Raw genomic sequence first — 12,282 nt, 5'->3', positions numbered from 1 at the left:
AGCAGAGGCAGCTCCTTCCAGTTGTAACTCATCCACAAAAGAAGGCAGGACTTTCTAAAGGGTGATTCCATGAGAGCCTTGGACAAGCAGCTCTGCTCCTGTCAGAGGAACTGTCACAGAACACTGAGACTCTTGAAAGTGCCTCCAGTTTGTCCAGGAGCTCTGTGACCTCCATCTACAAAAATATTTGCAATAACTGTTACAGCTGCAATTAAAAAATAGAAGAGGGCACGGTATGAAGAAGCTTTTCCAATCAGCTTTACACTGCAGTAACACAGTTTTGAAATTATTCTAGCAAAAACATGGATGATTAGAATACTAAATGCAATTCTATCAATGATTAGCTATCCAAAAAGGAAAAATCTAACCATGATATTTTAATCTGGGATCTCAAATGTTTATTGGGTAGCATGTGATGTGGAAAAACATACAAAAATTAAAGAACACAGAGTAACAAACATGAGAGAAATAACACAGGTATGTCCAGGTTCAGCTCCTAGGGACTGTTGTGTGTATTCAACAGCTTTGTCTGACAGGCAGGAAAATACACCAAAAAACAGGAGCTATACAACAAGGTCTTAATTCCTGCATTGTAATTTAATGGCACCGAGTCTCAACAGCTGCACACTATTTCTTTTCAATAATTTCTCAAATTAATTCCATGATCACCACAAGGGAGACAAGTTGCATCAGAGGAAGTTCAGATGGGACATTTAGGAAAGCTTCTTCACTGAGGGGGTGTCTGGTCACTGGAACAGGCTCCCCAGGGAAGTGGTCATGGCACCAAGCCTGACAGAGCTCAAGAAGCATCTGGACAGCCCTCTTAAGTCATATGATTCAGTGGCAGGGAGTCCTGCAAGGAGCAGAGAGCTGAACTTCAAGATCTGTGTGGGTCCTTTCCAACTTGAAACATTCTATGATTCTAAATAATAAAACTGCAGTTATGTAGTCAAGCAGTAAGCTGAACATTAACAAGGACTAAAGGACTGTATGTCTATAGTTCAAGTGCTTAAAGAGTTAAAAAACCCAACAACCTTCCCTCCACAAAACCTAGAATTATCCTTTAACAAGTATTTTAGAGTTCTTCTCTAAGTCAGGAAGTGAAATAAGCAACATCTGACATTAACCTAATAGAACAGACCACATAAAACTGAATATGAACCTCCAGTCACCTGTCCCATGAAGCACAGCTTTTCAGGTCAAATGTCTTTCTGATGAGAAAAGTTTACATATTTTGCTGCCCTGTTTAAAAGTGACTTTTCAAAAAGTCAAAACAACCCTTAAATTAATGCCTTTGATTTGAAGGCTCATTGGACAAACAGAATTAAACAGTTCATGTTGTGCTGAGCAACTATTTACAGGTAAAGAAAAATAGCAGCTTTACCTTCATAAACAAATCAGCATGGCTGAAGTCTCAAGCAGAGCACAGTTTACTAAATAAGCCTTTAAACCAAATTCAAAACTCACTTATTTTTAAACTATTCTATTAACTGTTGCAGTAGAACTACTACATGTAAAGGAGAGATATTTTGGAAGAGCTCAACACTGAATTCCACTTAATTACAGTAAAAAAATCTGGTCACTGATCATTTGCAGATTACTATGATCTTCAATCAAGGTTTAACTTATTTTACATCTACTGTGGGGAAAAAAGATACCGCATTATGCTTCCTCAGTATAGGCAGATTATTTACATTGATAATACATAATATTAACTTTAAAGAACACAGCATTGCATAAAAGCTTTTAACACCTCAATCTATTCCTGTGCTATTGCAGTGAGGCACATTAAACAAGCCCCAAGATAAAATACAGCAAATAAGTACAAGACAGCTCAGTTCGGCCTAGAACAAGTCAGCTGTTCCTCTTTTTTGCCTTAGACACCACCATTAATGCAAAATAAATGCATGTTGGTAGAATATCAGTATCATGATCAGAATTTCTACCACATTATCTTGAGTGTCAAAATCACAAGTACTTAACCTCCATCCATGTACTAAGAGCCATTTACACAAACCCACTTTCACATGAATGAGAAATAATTCAAGAGGCTCTGCTGAATTTACAGACAGACCTACAACAATATATTCAGAGCAACAATATGAAAGGAGATTGTTTTTAACTTGTGGCACAAATGGGAAGTACAAGTGGTTTCAGTTGTCAGAAAGGCAATTTTTCTTAACATATTTGCATTCTATAACATCACTGTGGCAGATTGTTCTTTTACCCCTGATGTTCCCACATCACCCTGCTTTGGTATCTGGTGGGCTTTGCACTGAAAGCTTTAAGAAGTGTTTGTAATGTCACCACTTTCCGAGTTGGTTACATAGGTTTGCTCAAACAAACAAACAAACAAACCCTTCTGAAAGCAGCCATTAAAAGCTACACATTTATAAAATCTCATTTTATAAATTTATAAAATTTCCTTGTTTAAGAGAGGAAACATTTAGCACTGAGCAAAACAAAACAGAACCTAGCTTTTTATTTCTTGCAGCATGTTTGACTTCATACAAACTTTCCCACCAGTCAAAATCAAACAGAATTCTGTAAACACATGGAATAGGGCCTTACTCAAATACAGTATCTCTTCTGCATGAGAGCCTTCACTTTAAACCTTTTTCAGGCACACAGGTATGGAGACAACAAATTTTCCTCTCTTTTTAAGTTTAACACATATTAAGGAATTTGCACTAAGAGACTCACATTGTTATTGGAGAAGTTTTACAGATTCTTCACAAGAGGAAGCTAAATATTTAAAGATGTGTCAGCCAAACAAATATTACTTTCATAAGAGCTATACAAGCCACAACAAAGAGTTCTCAAAATTAATAAGAAAATGGCAGGTATGCATTTGCTTTCACTTTGTAAATGTAATACTGAAGGTGTTTTCATATTTATTAAAATTAGCATAAATGCAGAACCTGTTAATCCACCCACAATACCAATGCAGTATCAGTACTGGAACACAGACTTCACAATATGCTGATCAGTTTGTTCAAAACATCTCCCCATCATCACTACAGGGAAACAATTCCAAGTTGCATGGAAGGATTTTTAAATCTTCAAGCATGCAGACAAGTTCAAGCTGCAGGTAAGAGATAACACTAAAATGAGAGTGAATAATTATCAGAGATTATATGTGAAAGCAGAAGACAATTATCAAGATCTTTTCTGTACAACTGATACTCTGGAAAAATAATTCCATACAAGTTAAGTTAGCATAATGAAAAAGAACAGCTAAAACAATAAAAATAGGGCAAACACTGAAATGTTACCCCATCCTTCAGTGTCTGTGATAATGGACAGTTGAAACATCATAAGCAAAAGAAACACCACCTGGATAAAATGGGCATGCACATTCTACAACAATTTGGGCTAGTCTGCACCACATCAAGGACGAGCTGGGTTAGAATTTTTATCTTGGCACCAGTCATGCAAGACTCAGACACAGACACACTCTGCCCCAAGGGATGCAGTGCCCACGTGTCACATTCTCTTCTCAGCATGGTCCCAGAGCTGGGGGCCCGTGCTGAGAACCTGGGTCAGGTCTAAAACACAGTAGAGCTCAGCAGGCTCTCAGCTCCTGTCTTCCCAAAGCTAAGTTACTGCTGGAAACAGTGAAACCAAGTTTGTGCAGCACTACCCCAAGCTAAAAAAGACTTACTGATCCTAAAGGAAATACGGAATTAAGACAAATACTTTACCACAGCTGCACACAAAGAACTACTTCATAGAACTACCCAGTTTCACTCAGCATGACCATCCTGTTAAACTCTGAGAGAGATGGGGAGATGATGGGCTGGAAAAGGAAGCCAAAGTAGGGAAAAAGAAGACTTCAATTCTAGACTAATGAGCTTTTCAGTCTTCTGTACAGGGCAAGCTATGCACCCAAATTTAGTGAAACACACACATTACTTATTCATATCATACACAATCGGAATAAGCCAAAGTATTATCCTAAAAGTTGCTATCAGATAATGATAATGTGGTTCAAAACTTATGTTGGCAGTACAGTGCTTTGGTATCTCAAATGGTGGCACATTACATGCCAGAGGTTTTTTCTCCTGTAAGCTGAAGGTCATACACTTTCAAACCCAGTATTTAGGAACGAGTCTCGTATGTATTTTAGCTTCAGGAACTGCAATTTTACAGGCAACAGAACTCTTGAAATTATCGCTCAGAAATAGCTGTACTATGAAAGTCATCTTTATATTAAAAAAAAAAAAAAAGACTAAAAAAGTCAAACTTTGTTTTTACTATGTCATTCTGACAGATGCACATTGCTGACTACTATAAGCTTTCAAAACTTTCCTATCATTAATCTAGGTGTGGCAGAGTAACCAAACCAAGTGCTTTAATATTCTCTGCATCAGCTACACAAAAGAACTTTATAAAGTTATCCTTGACTGCTTATAAAATTTAGGCAAATTAACTGGCAAGTGAAGATTAATAAAGCAAGTGTAAATGCTTAAGTCATGAAAGCTTAATGTTTTCTTATTGGCTAGGATGTGCTTTTTTCCATGTTTGTCCTTGAACCCAACCACATCATCACATTTGGGCAAAGAACCTTCTCTTGACACAAGTTTAATGAGCCCTGCAGCTCAAGTGGCAGCAGTAAACAGAAAGGTGAGATCCAAGCTTTATGGAAGGTGTATAGTAAGGTATAATTACAGAGGAAAACTGCTACTTCATCTGCAACATTAAGTATTTGAGAAGTGAGCTGTAACTCTGGTACCCACTATCAGTGTGCATATAATTTACCTATGTCAAGATATTCAAATGTCCTAAAATGATCAGGTTTCCTTGTGATTGCTGTGTAATACTGTAGCTCAACATCATCTTAACTTATGGGCTGGCAAACTGCTATTAAGTGGTCATAGCTCTTCACTGATGATGCTATAATTGTTCTGTACCTAAAAGCAGCCTGCACATGACTTGGTGTGTCTGGGAATCACAAGATAGCCTTAGTTTTATTATCATGCATTATTTTCAGTGAATATTAAGCCTCAACAAACACCCATTGAATAATTAGAAGCATATTAATGGCATCTTCCAAAGCACCTGGACTTCTGTTAAGGCTTCCTTTTTTCTCTCTCCAGACTCTGAAGCACTATATTTGGAGTTTCACTGTTTGCACTATCACACTTCACATAGTATTTATACAGAACACAGTACAGACACATTGTATTTGTCTCAGCTAAAAAGGCAAACAGTATGTCTAACATATCATTACAGGAAAAAAAACAGTCTTTTTTCTTCTATTGAGAGAGCAGGAATTTAATCAATTTGTATTCCAATTTAAATACCCACATGCTATCCACTGCTACTGAGTCTTTTGTCTGGTGAGTTACAGACAGTTAGAAAGAAAAAATATTGCATGAACTACTCACTTTCAACAAATCAAAATACTTTGTACTCCTTGGCCTAAAATATTATGGAAAACAAAGAAATATTCTACAAGCAAAGAAACCTAAGCAGGTGTTTACCAGTTAGTAGTATCTTCTTGCAGTCTTAACAGAGAACTCCCTTCTTCAGATTATTGATGCAGCAGCTCGAATCTGAAAGAACAGAAGAACCCCATTAAACATAAACAATACATGGTATTTCAATCACATAAACCAGTGCCAGGGGTAAATCAAAGTTAATCCTGCAGTGCCAAGGAACCTACATAATCCTTTAGGAATGCAAATGAGACATGCTAATTTCAAAAACACTCATTGATTTTATGGAAGTGACATTACAAGCAAACAAAGAAGCATCCTTACAAACTCTTCTGTGAGTCAGTAAGGCTGTTAGCTAGCCATGATCACAAGCATCAGAAATAGAGCATTGCATCTCAGCATTACCGAGTTAAGTTACATATAGTTACAGCACAAAAAATAGAGCATTACATCTCTGCATTACGGAGCCGAGTTACACATAATTGCAGCAGAAAAAAGTAGGTCTCAGTTCAAGCTTTATTTACAGTGCCACATATACTGCACACAGGGAAAAGCACTTCATTGCTACAGTTTTCATTAGTTAAAGAAAATGCCACCAGTTGAAGTTTTTACCTATCTAAACTTCTCTAGGATTACTACGATCTTCTGCTTCAAAGCTAAGTTTCTGGTTTAGAAAAATCAGTATTTGTATGATCAGACAAAACAGCATTTCCTATGGAAATCCAGCACTGAGATTCCATTGCAAGCACCTGAAGGGTATTTCAGCTCACCTGGAGTAGATTTATAAAGCAAGCAGCCTACCTCTATTAGTACAGTAACTGGATGATGAACTCCCCAGAACTGGTACCTTTCTGTTGTGGTGAAAGGTTCATTAGTCTTTTCCCTTTGGGGTTTTGTAGGCTGCTTCTCCTTCAAGGATTTCAGCTGATTTAAATACTTGAGTGTTGTCACTTAAACTGTCTCCAGTAAAACCACTGCTGCTCCTGCTTCAGGTATTCCTGGCACCAGAATCCTTCTTTTAATATCTCACATCTCAAAGTTTCTTTTAAAGAGTGATCTTCCCATTTTGTCCTCCAATTCTCTTTCTGCATCTTAAAGCAAAGTCAAGCATATTCTGCAACACGTCTGTTTTTAGCACAAACTTGGTTTAGAAATATAAAATCTCTGTCATGTCATTTCAAATCTAGCTGAAGAGGCGTGAAATATTCAGCGTTAATTTGTATTTAATCAGCTATCAGCAGTTCCTCTTACATCAGGTAACCCAGATTAATGGGCATTTAACAAAAATATGTTGCTTTGCAGTTAAATTTCTAATCACAAACACCATAACATTACTGATTTGTCCCAGCTTGGGAAGGGTGGAGGGAAGAGGAAGAGTTATGAAGTATTGAGGCTGGGGAATGATTTTAGTCACAGTAAAAACTACCATCAAAAGATGCCACCCATTGCCTCCTGCCCTCTCTGCAAAGGAAAAACTTGCAACCTGAGGAGCACAGTTAGGAGAAAAGGAGGCAAGGACTCTGAGATACTATGCCAAATATGATGGCTAAATAAAACCAAGAGATCCTATTCACAGCTACATTGAAGCAATAATTGCAACAGACAGTTGAAAAGCAGACAAAAGAAAATTAAAATTAACTAATGATAACTTTTGCCAATTTGTGTCAAGGCAGTACCTAAGATAAGCAACTGCCTGTCAAGTTAATGTGTTAGTGTTTAGTTTTTTTTTTTTTTTCTACAAATGTTGTAAGAAGCACTATTTCTCTTTCTTGCAGAAGAGGAAATCTAAAAAACACCCAAAACACAGTCACTCCATTAATGTGTAGGCTTTGTTTAAACAATTGTTCCACCACCCTATTCAGTCCCTTTCATTCATGGACCTCTTGCCAGACAACTGCATAGGTTAACAATTATCTTATAAACTGAATGGAAGCCATAAGATCCTTTCATTCATGCTGCGTGGCAAGAGCTGAGCAGAGCAGTTCTATCACTGCCTACAGTCCTTAAGAGGATTGAAAGTCTTGCTGCTTGAGTGACCATTTAAGAAACTCAACAAGTTCCTTCAATACACTCAATCAAAAACACTTCCTTCTACCCTGCTACACTGCAGTATGAAAAGCTTCTCACTCAGTACCAAAAATGGATTTTTTTTCAAGCATGATTGATCATCTCATTAAACAGAAAATTTGTTATATTTCTGCTGTTCCACTGTCAGGACACATAGCATCACGTTGACAAATCTGAATGATTAAATTTCCTTGCAACTACTGAAATCACAAGCAGGATTTTGGTTTACTGAAAGGAGTATCTAAGCTCACTGGAGACTCTTCCGCCCTCTCCAGTCCTGCACTGTTCCCACTTCTGGCTGCTCAGCATTTCCTGTGCTGTAGTTCCTCCTCCCTGACAACCCATTCCTGCAGACTGGCTTCAGGTGAAAAAGGGAAGCCAGTGCAAGCAGCAATAGCTGTGGGGCAATTCTGGATGGGAGAATCCCAACTGGCAGTGGATTGAAGAGATGATGGAAGCATCCAGAAAAGCCCTGGAAGCACATCATCTGCCAACATGGGGCAAAGAATTAAGCCTGGTGTGACAGGAGGAACTGGAGAGGAAGGAGGTTGCTGCACAGGAGCACTGGGCAGCACTGCAGACAGAAAGGACAAGGGTGCTGAAGTGGGAGCACACACAGAAAAAGCTGCAGATAACGTGGCTCCTTTGGAAGATCTCTACAGCTCTCAAGGCAATAATTCCTTTTATATAATCTAGATTAATCCCATTCAGTTCATAAAACCTGTCAAGAGAGATGATTTTTCTTTTTAAATAACAGATCCCCAAAGTGTAATCTGTGGTATAAATAGCAGAGCTGAGAAAAAAACAAGTTAGCTGCCATCTTAGTTTACAGACAAGATTTGTTCACAAACTAATTTTTTTTTTAATTCAATAGACCTTTGTGGAGTAAATTAACACTGTTTCTTTGACAGGCTAATGAGAATAGCAAGTGAACAACAAAAGAGTAAGCTCATTCCCAGGAGATATCCTTGCCTACCCTCCACACACTGTGTTGGCATAGCTTTATAGGATGATGAATTCAAAAGAAGGAAGCAGACAATAAACCTACTTGTTCCTGCTAAATTAGGGACACTTCACCTCTTGATGTAAGCGACCATCCCTTACTTGATTAGTTTTGTCACTTAAGGGGAAGGTGGAATTAGCACAGCACCTGATTAAATCTTATTCTCCATACAAAATTCATGCTCAGGAATTAACCATAAAGATGCAAAAAGCCTTCCGTGAATCGCACAGTGTTTGCTTTTCCCTAGAGTACATGTTTCAGCAGGCAGAAGCACAGCAAGTGCTTCTCAAGCCTCCAAGTTTCAGACTCATTTGAGCTACGAGGAAGAAAACTTCGGAGAAATTCATTCATGGCTATGTCCTCAGGAGCAAAAGGTAAAGCCACTAACACAGGGCTTAGTTAGTTTTACTGAGGGATTCAGGGTACTCCATTCAAGACAGTTTGCTGAAATACTGAGGCAAACCACACAGTTATTGTCAGATATAGCAGTGTCTACGTAGACCTTCAAGTTAAATAATTTTGCAGTCTTTGCCACCATTAAAGCAAGACTGACACTTACAGCCCAGAAAAGGCCCGTGTCAGAACTGCCTACATGTCTTCACAAGCAGGTAACAGGAATGACCCAGGGCTGAGATGCAGAGGGAAACAGATGTAGAGGTCAGTCTGTCCTTGAATTCTGCCCATAATCGTCTATCTCTACACAACACTGAGATTCGTTAAATTTCCCACAGGCACCCCCTTCTTCGGCTAGTAAGTAATCGAGGGCTATCCTGTTTTGGTATACAAAGGCCCTCATCTGAGAGTGTTGTTTGGATAATAATTCGAGGGCATCTGAGGTGTGATTGGATACAATCTCTACCACAGCTTGCAGTCTTATTAAGCGGTTCAGCAAATAGATGGGGGTCCTTCAACTGCTTCAGCCTTCAACTGCTGACCCAACAGCCCACACTCCAGTTCTCTGCCTTGCTCCAGTCAGACAGTGGCATCCCAAGGGCACTACTGAAGTGACCATCTGGGGTGGCCTGAGATGCCATTTCATTTCCTCTTTATTTGGTAACCTACACAGCATCTTCAAAAGCCCAGACAAATGTAGATTTCACAACTTAACATACAGGCTATTTCAACTCAAAAGCTTTGTCTGAATTCCATTTAGAAGTAACTCCACCTAACCTGTATACCTAACACTCTTGTACAGATATGAACCACATTTAAAAATCACATTGTGCACATCATCTTTGCCTGTGCTTGATTTTGCTTAGTCCAAAACATAGAAAGCACAGGAGAGACAGTAATGTGGATTTAAGGTGATGTATCCTCCCAAACACACATCACAACAGACTGCTAGACACAACAGCCCATCCTAAGACATATCTGAAATGCAGAGTATACAAAATGAGCTGAAGAAAAAATAAGCCATAAAGATCACTAAGTCTCAGAAGGCTTATGGTAGCTTACAAACAATTCTGGTGTCAGACTAAGACAGCACACACATTGAGCAGTCAAAATAACCCCTGCAGAGCTTCTGGCAGGCTACTCTTCAGAGTAAATAGCTATGCAAAAAAGAGGCAGAAAGCAACACAACCAGTGTCCTACAAAAACAGGAAAACAAAAATACTAGGATTCGCTAATAGGTCCACAGCAAAAATTGAGAATTTTATAACCCACTAAAATGATCCAGACTACTTTTCCCCCTATTATAAAATGTAGGTGAACCCAGTGAGAAGAAATTATGTTTAACTTTAGTTTAGAAGGCTGAATGATTTCTTTATTATAACTATGCTATAATATATTAATATACTATATAAAGGAACATACCAAAATTACATACTTCCTTTTCTAACTACTGTATTTAACTAACTCACAACTTGTGACCTTCTCGTGAGAGGCTAGACACAGGTGGATTTGATTGGCCATCAGGCTTAAACAATTCTCACCAGAATCTAATTAAGCAATCACTCTAAGTAAACAATTCTCTAAACACACTCTACATAGGAAAAGCAAGGAGCAGAAATAGAAATTGTTTTCTTTTTCTTTCTCTCTGTGCACCTCTATGAAAAATTTTGAGAAAAAAATGTGCTTACCACATCCCCCTTATGAACATATTTTGCCAAAACTTTAATTTTCAGTTGAAAGAGGAAATTCTCCTGTGATTTGAGGAATTGGTAGTCTTAGAACTATTCAAAAATCCCCAGTTATTTACTTCTGCACAGCTGAGAAAGTAAGCTGTCATTCCTTTATTTCCAGGACAGAAAAGAAACCAAGTGTTTAAGATCAAATAATTACACTAAAACTCAATAGTTTGAGCTTCAACTGTACATCATGTAGTTAATAAAACTGATGCAAAGACACATTCCAAGGTTAAAACTATTTGCCTCCAGAAACCTGCAGCTCTGCTTCCATGTAACACTGGAGCACTCTAGTGACACCCTGACTAGTCTCAACACCAAAAGTATTCCTTTTCTTTCATTCATCAGAACAGCGTGAGTTACAGACTTAAGCATGTTAGTCCTTACAGGTTTGAGCTGCAAAACCACTAACTATGGTTAAAAATGTACCTCTAGTATTTATTCATGTACTAGAAGCTAATTTTGTGAGTAAATTAGGATCATCCAGTTAACTAAGAGTTGCAAAGACAGAGATGGAAGACAAACATAACCTTCCCTTGTCCCACAGCAAACATTTGGCAGAGGTTTAAAGTATTATCAGCCCAACACAATATATTCTCTGAGGTGTAATTTACCAAACAGAACACTGACCTGCTTTTCTTCCAATAATTTCTCCAAAGTCATATAAAGGATTCCCAATTGTGAACACTTTCTCCTGTCAGTGCCATATTGCAGCTTTCAAACACTGGACTTGGTATTTCAAGCTCAGTACTGTGGCACAATTTAGCAACTTCCCTTAAAAATACAGGTTTTCAAAATAACTAAGTATTACAGAAGGACTGAATTTTAGTAGATGACTATCCTTATCACTTTTTGTTCTATAATTTATTAATTACAATTGGAAATAGCGTATGGTCCAATTCCAGTAGACTTTGCTCACACTGTAGAAGTTCTGACTCCCACCAGACTATTACTGACCTTCAAGCCCTAATTCATCCAGCTTCTTGGAGCTCAGAAACCTTTATGTGCATTTACTACAAATGCAGCAGTAAGAAGAAGGTAGCTCTTGTGTAAAAAAACAACTAAACTGAAACTACTAAATACTTATTCCATTTAGCCATACAATAAGCATATGCTTCTGTTTCAAAGACAAATGTGGAAGCAGTAAATATGCCAATCATTTGAATACTCGTGTATTAGACAGGATTAAAGTTTAACTGTGAGCAGATAAGAATATATTTGATGCCAGACTTGAAATAAAACGTTGACTATTTTCTCCAGTTCCCTTTTAAAACGGAACTACTCTTCTGAGAGTGACTCAAGTCTTTAGAGTGACTCAACTCAGAGATGAAGAGGCAGGACACAGATGACATGTTCTCCAGATTAGTAATGGAGCAGGTTTCCATAGCAGGGTGAAAAGGGCAAGTACGTACAGATAGACTGAGACAGGACTAATCTTTTCCTATTTCTAATGAGAGGATGTTCTTGATAAATACAAAGGAGGACAATTAATTTCATATCATGTAACTTATAAAAAACTTGGTCAGAAGTGCATAGTCCTTGCAGAAAGTCTGATAATTCTTATAATGAATGTCAGGAGCAGTTCTTTTGTCTTAAAACATTTTTGCCATACAGAGAAACTGGCACAAAGCACAACCTGGAATAT

The 12,282-nt window shown here is 38.0% G+C and overlaps 1 protein-coding gene across 5 annotated transcripts in view; it reads right to left on the bottom strand.

Moving 5' to 3' along the window:
• CYRIB (CYFIP related Rac1 interactor B) overlaps positions 1–5,558 on the bottom strand; it is a 41,445-nt gene extending 35,887 nt beyond the window's left edge. For 3 of the 5 annotated variants that reach the window (XM_068181119.1, XM_068181105.1, XM_068181129.1), the window contains exon 1: positions 5,487–5,558. The gene's annotated coding sequence lies outside the window, so the exon portion shown is untranslated. The remainder of the gene's footprint in view (positions 1–5,486) is intronic. The other 2 variants (XM_068181118.1, XM_068181109.1) reach the window with 2 other exon arrangements.
• Positions 5,559–12,282: the final 6,724 nt, after the last annotated feature.

Source organism: Anomalospiza imberbis, chromosome 1, assembly GCF_031753505.1.
Source record: "Anomalospiza imberbis isolate Cuckoo-Finch-1a 21T00152 chromosome 1, ASM3175350v1, whole genome shotgun sequence".
In the NCBI taxonomy this organism is placed as follows: Eukaryota; Metazoa; Chordata; class Aves; order Passeriformes; family Viduidae; genus Anomalospiza; species Anomalospiza imberbis.
The sequence above is the reverse complement of the archived record's forward strand: the minus strand, read 5'-3'. Positions and strand labels throughout refer to the sequence as shown.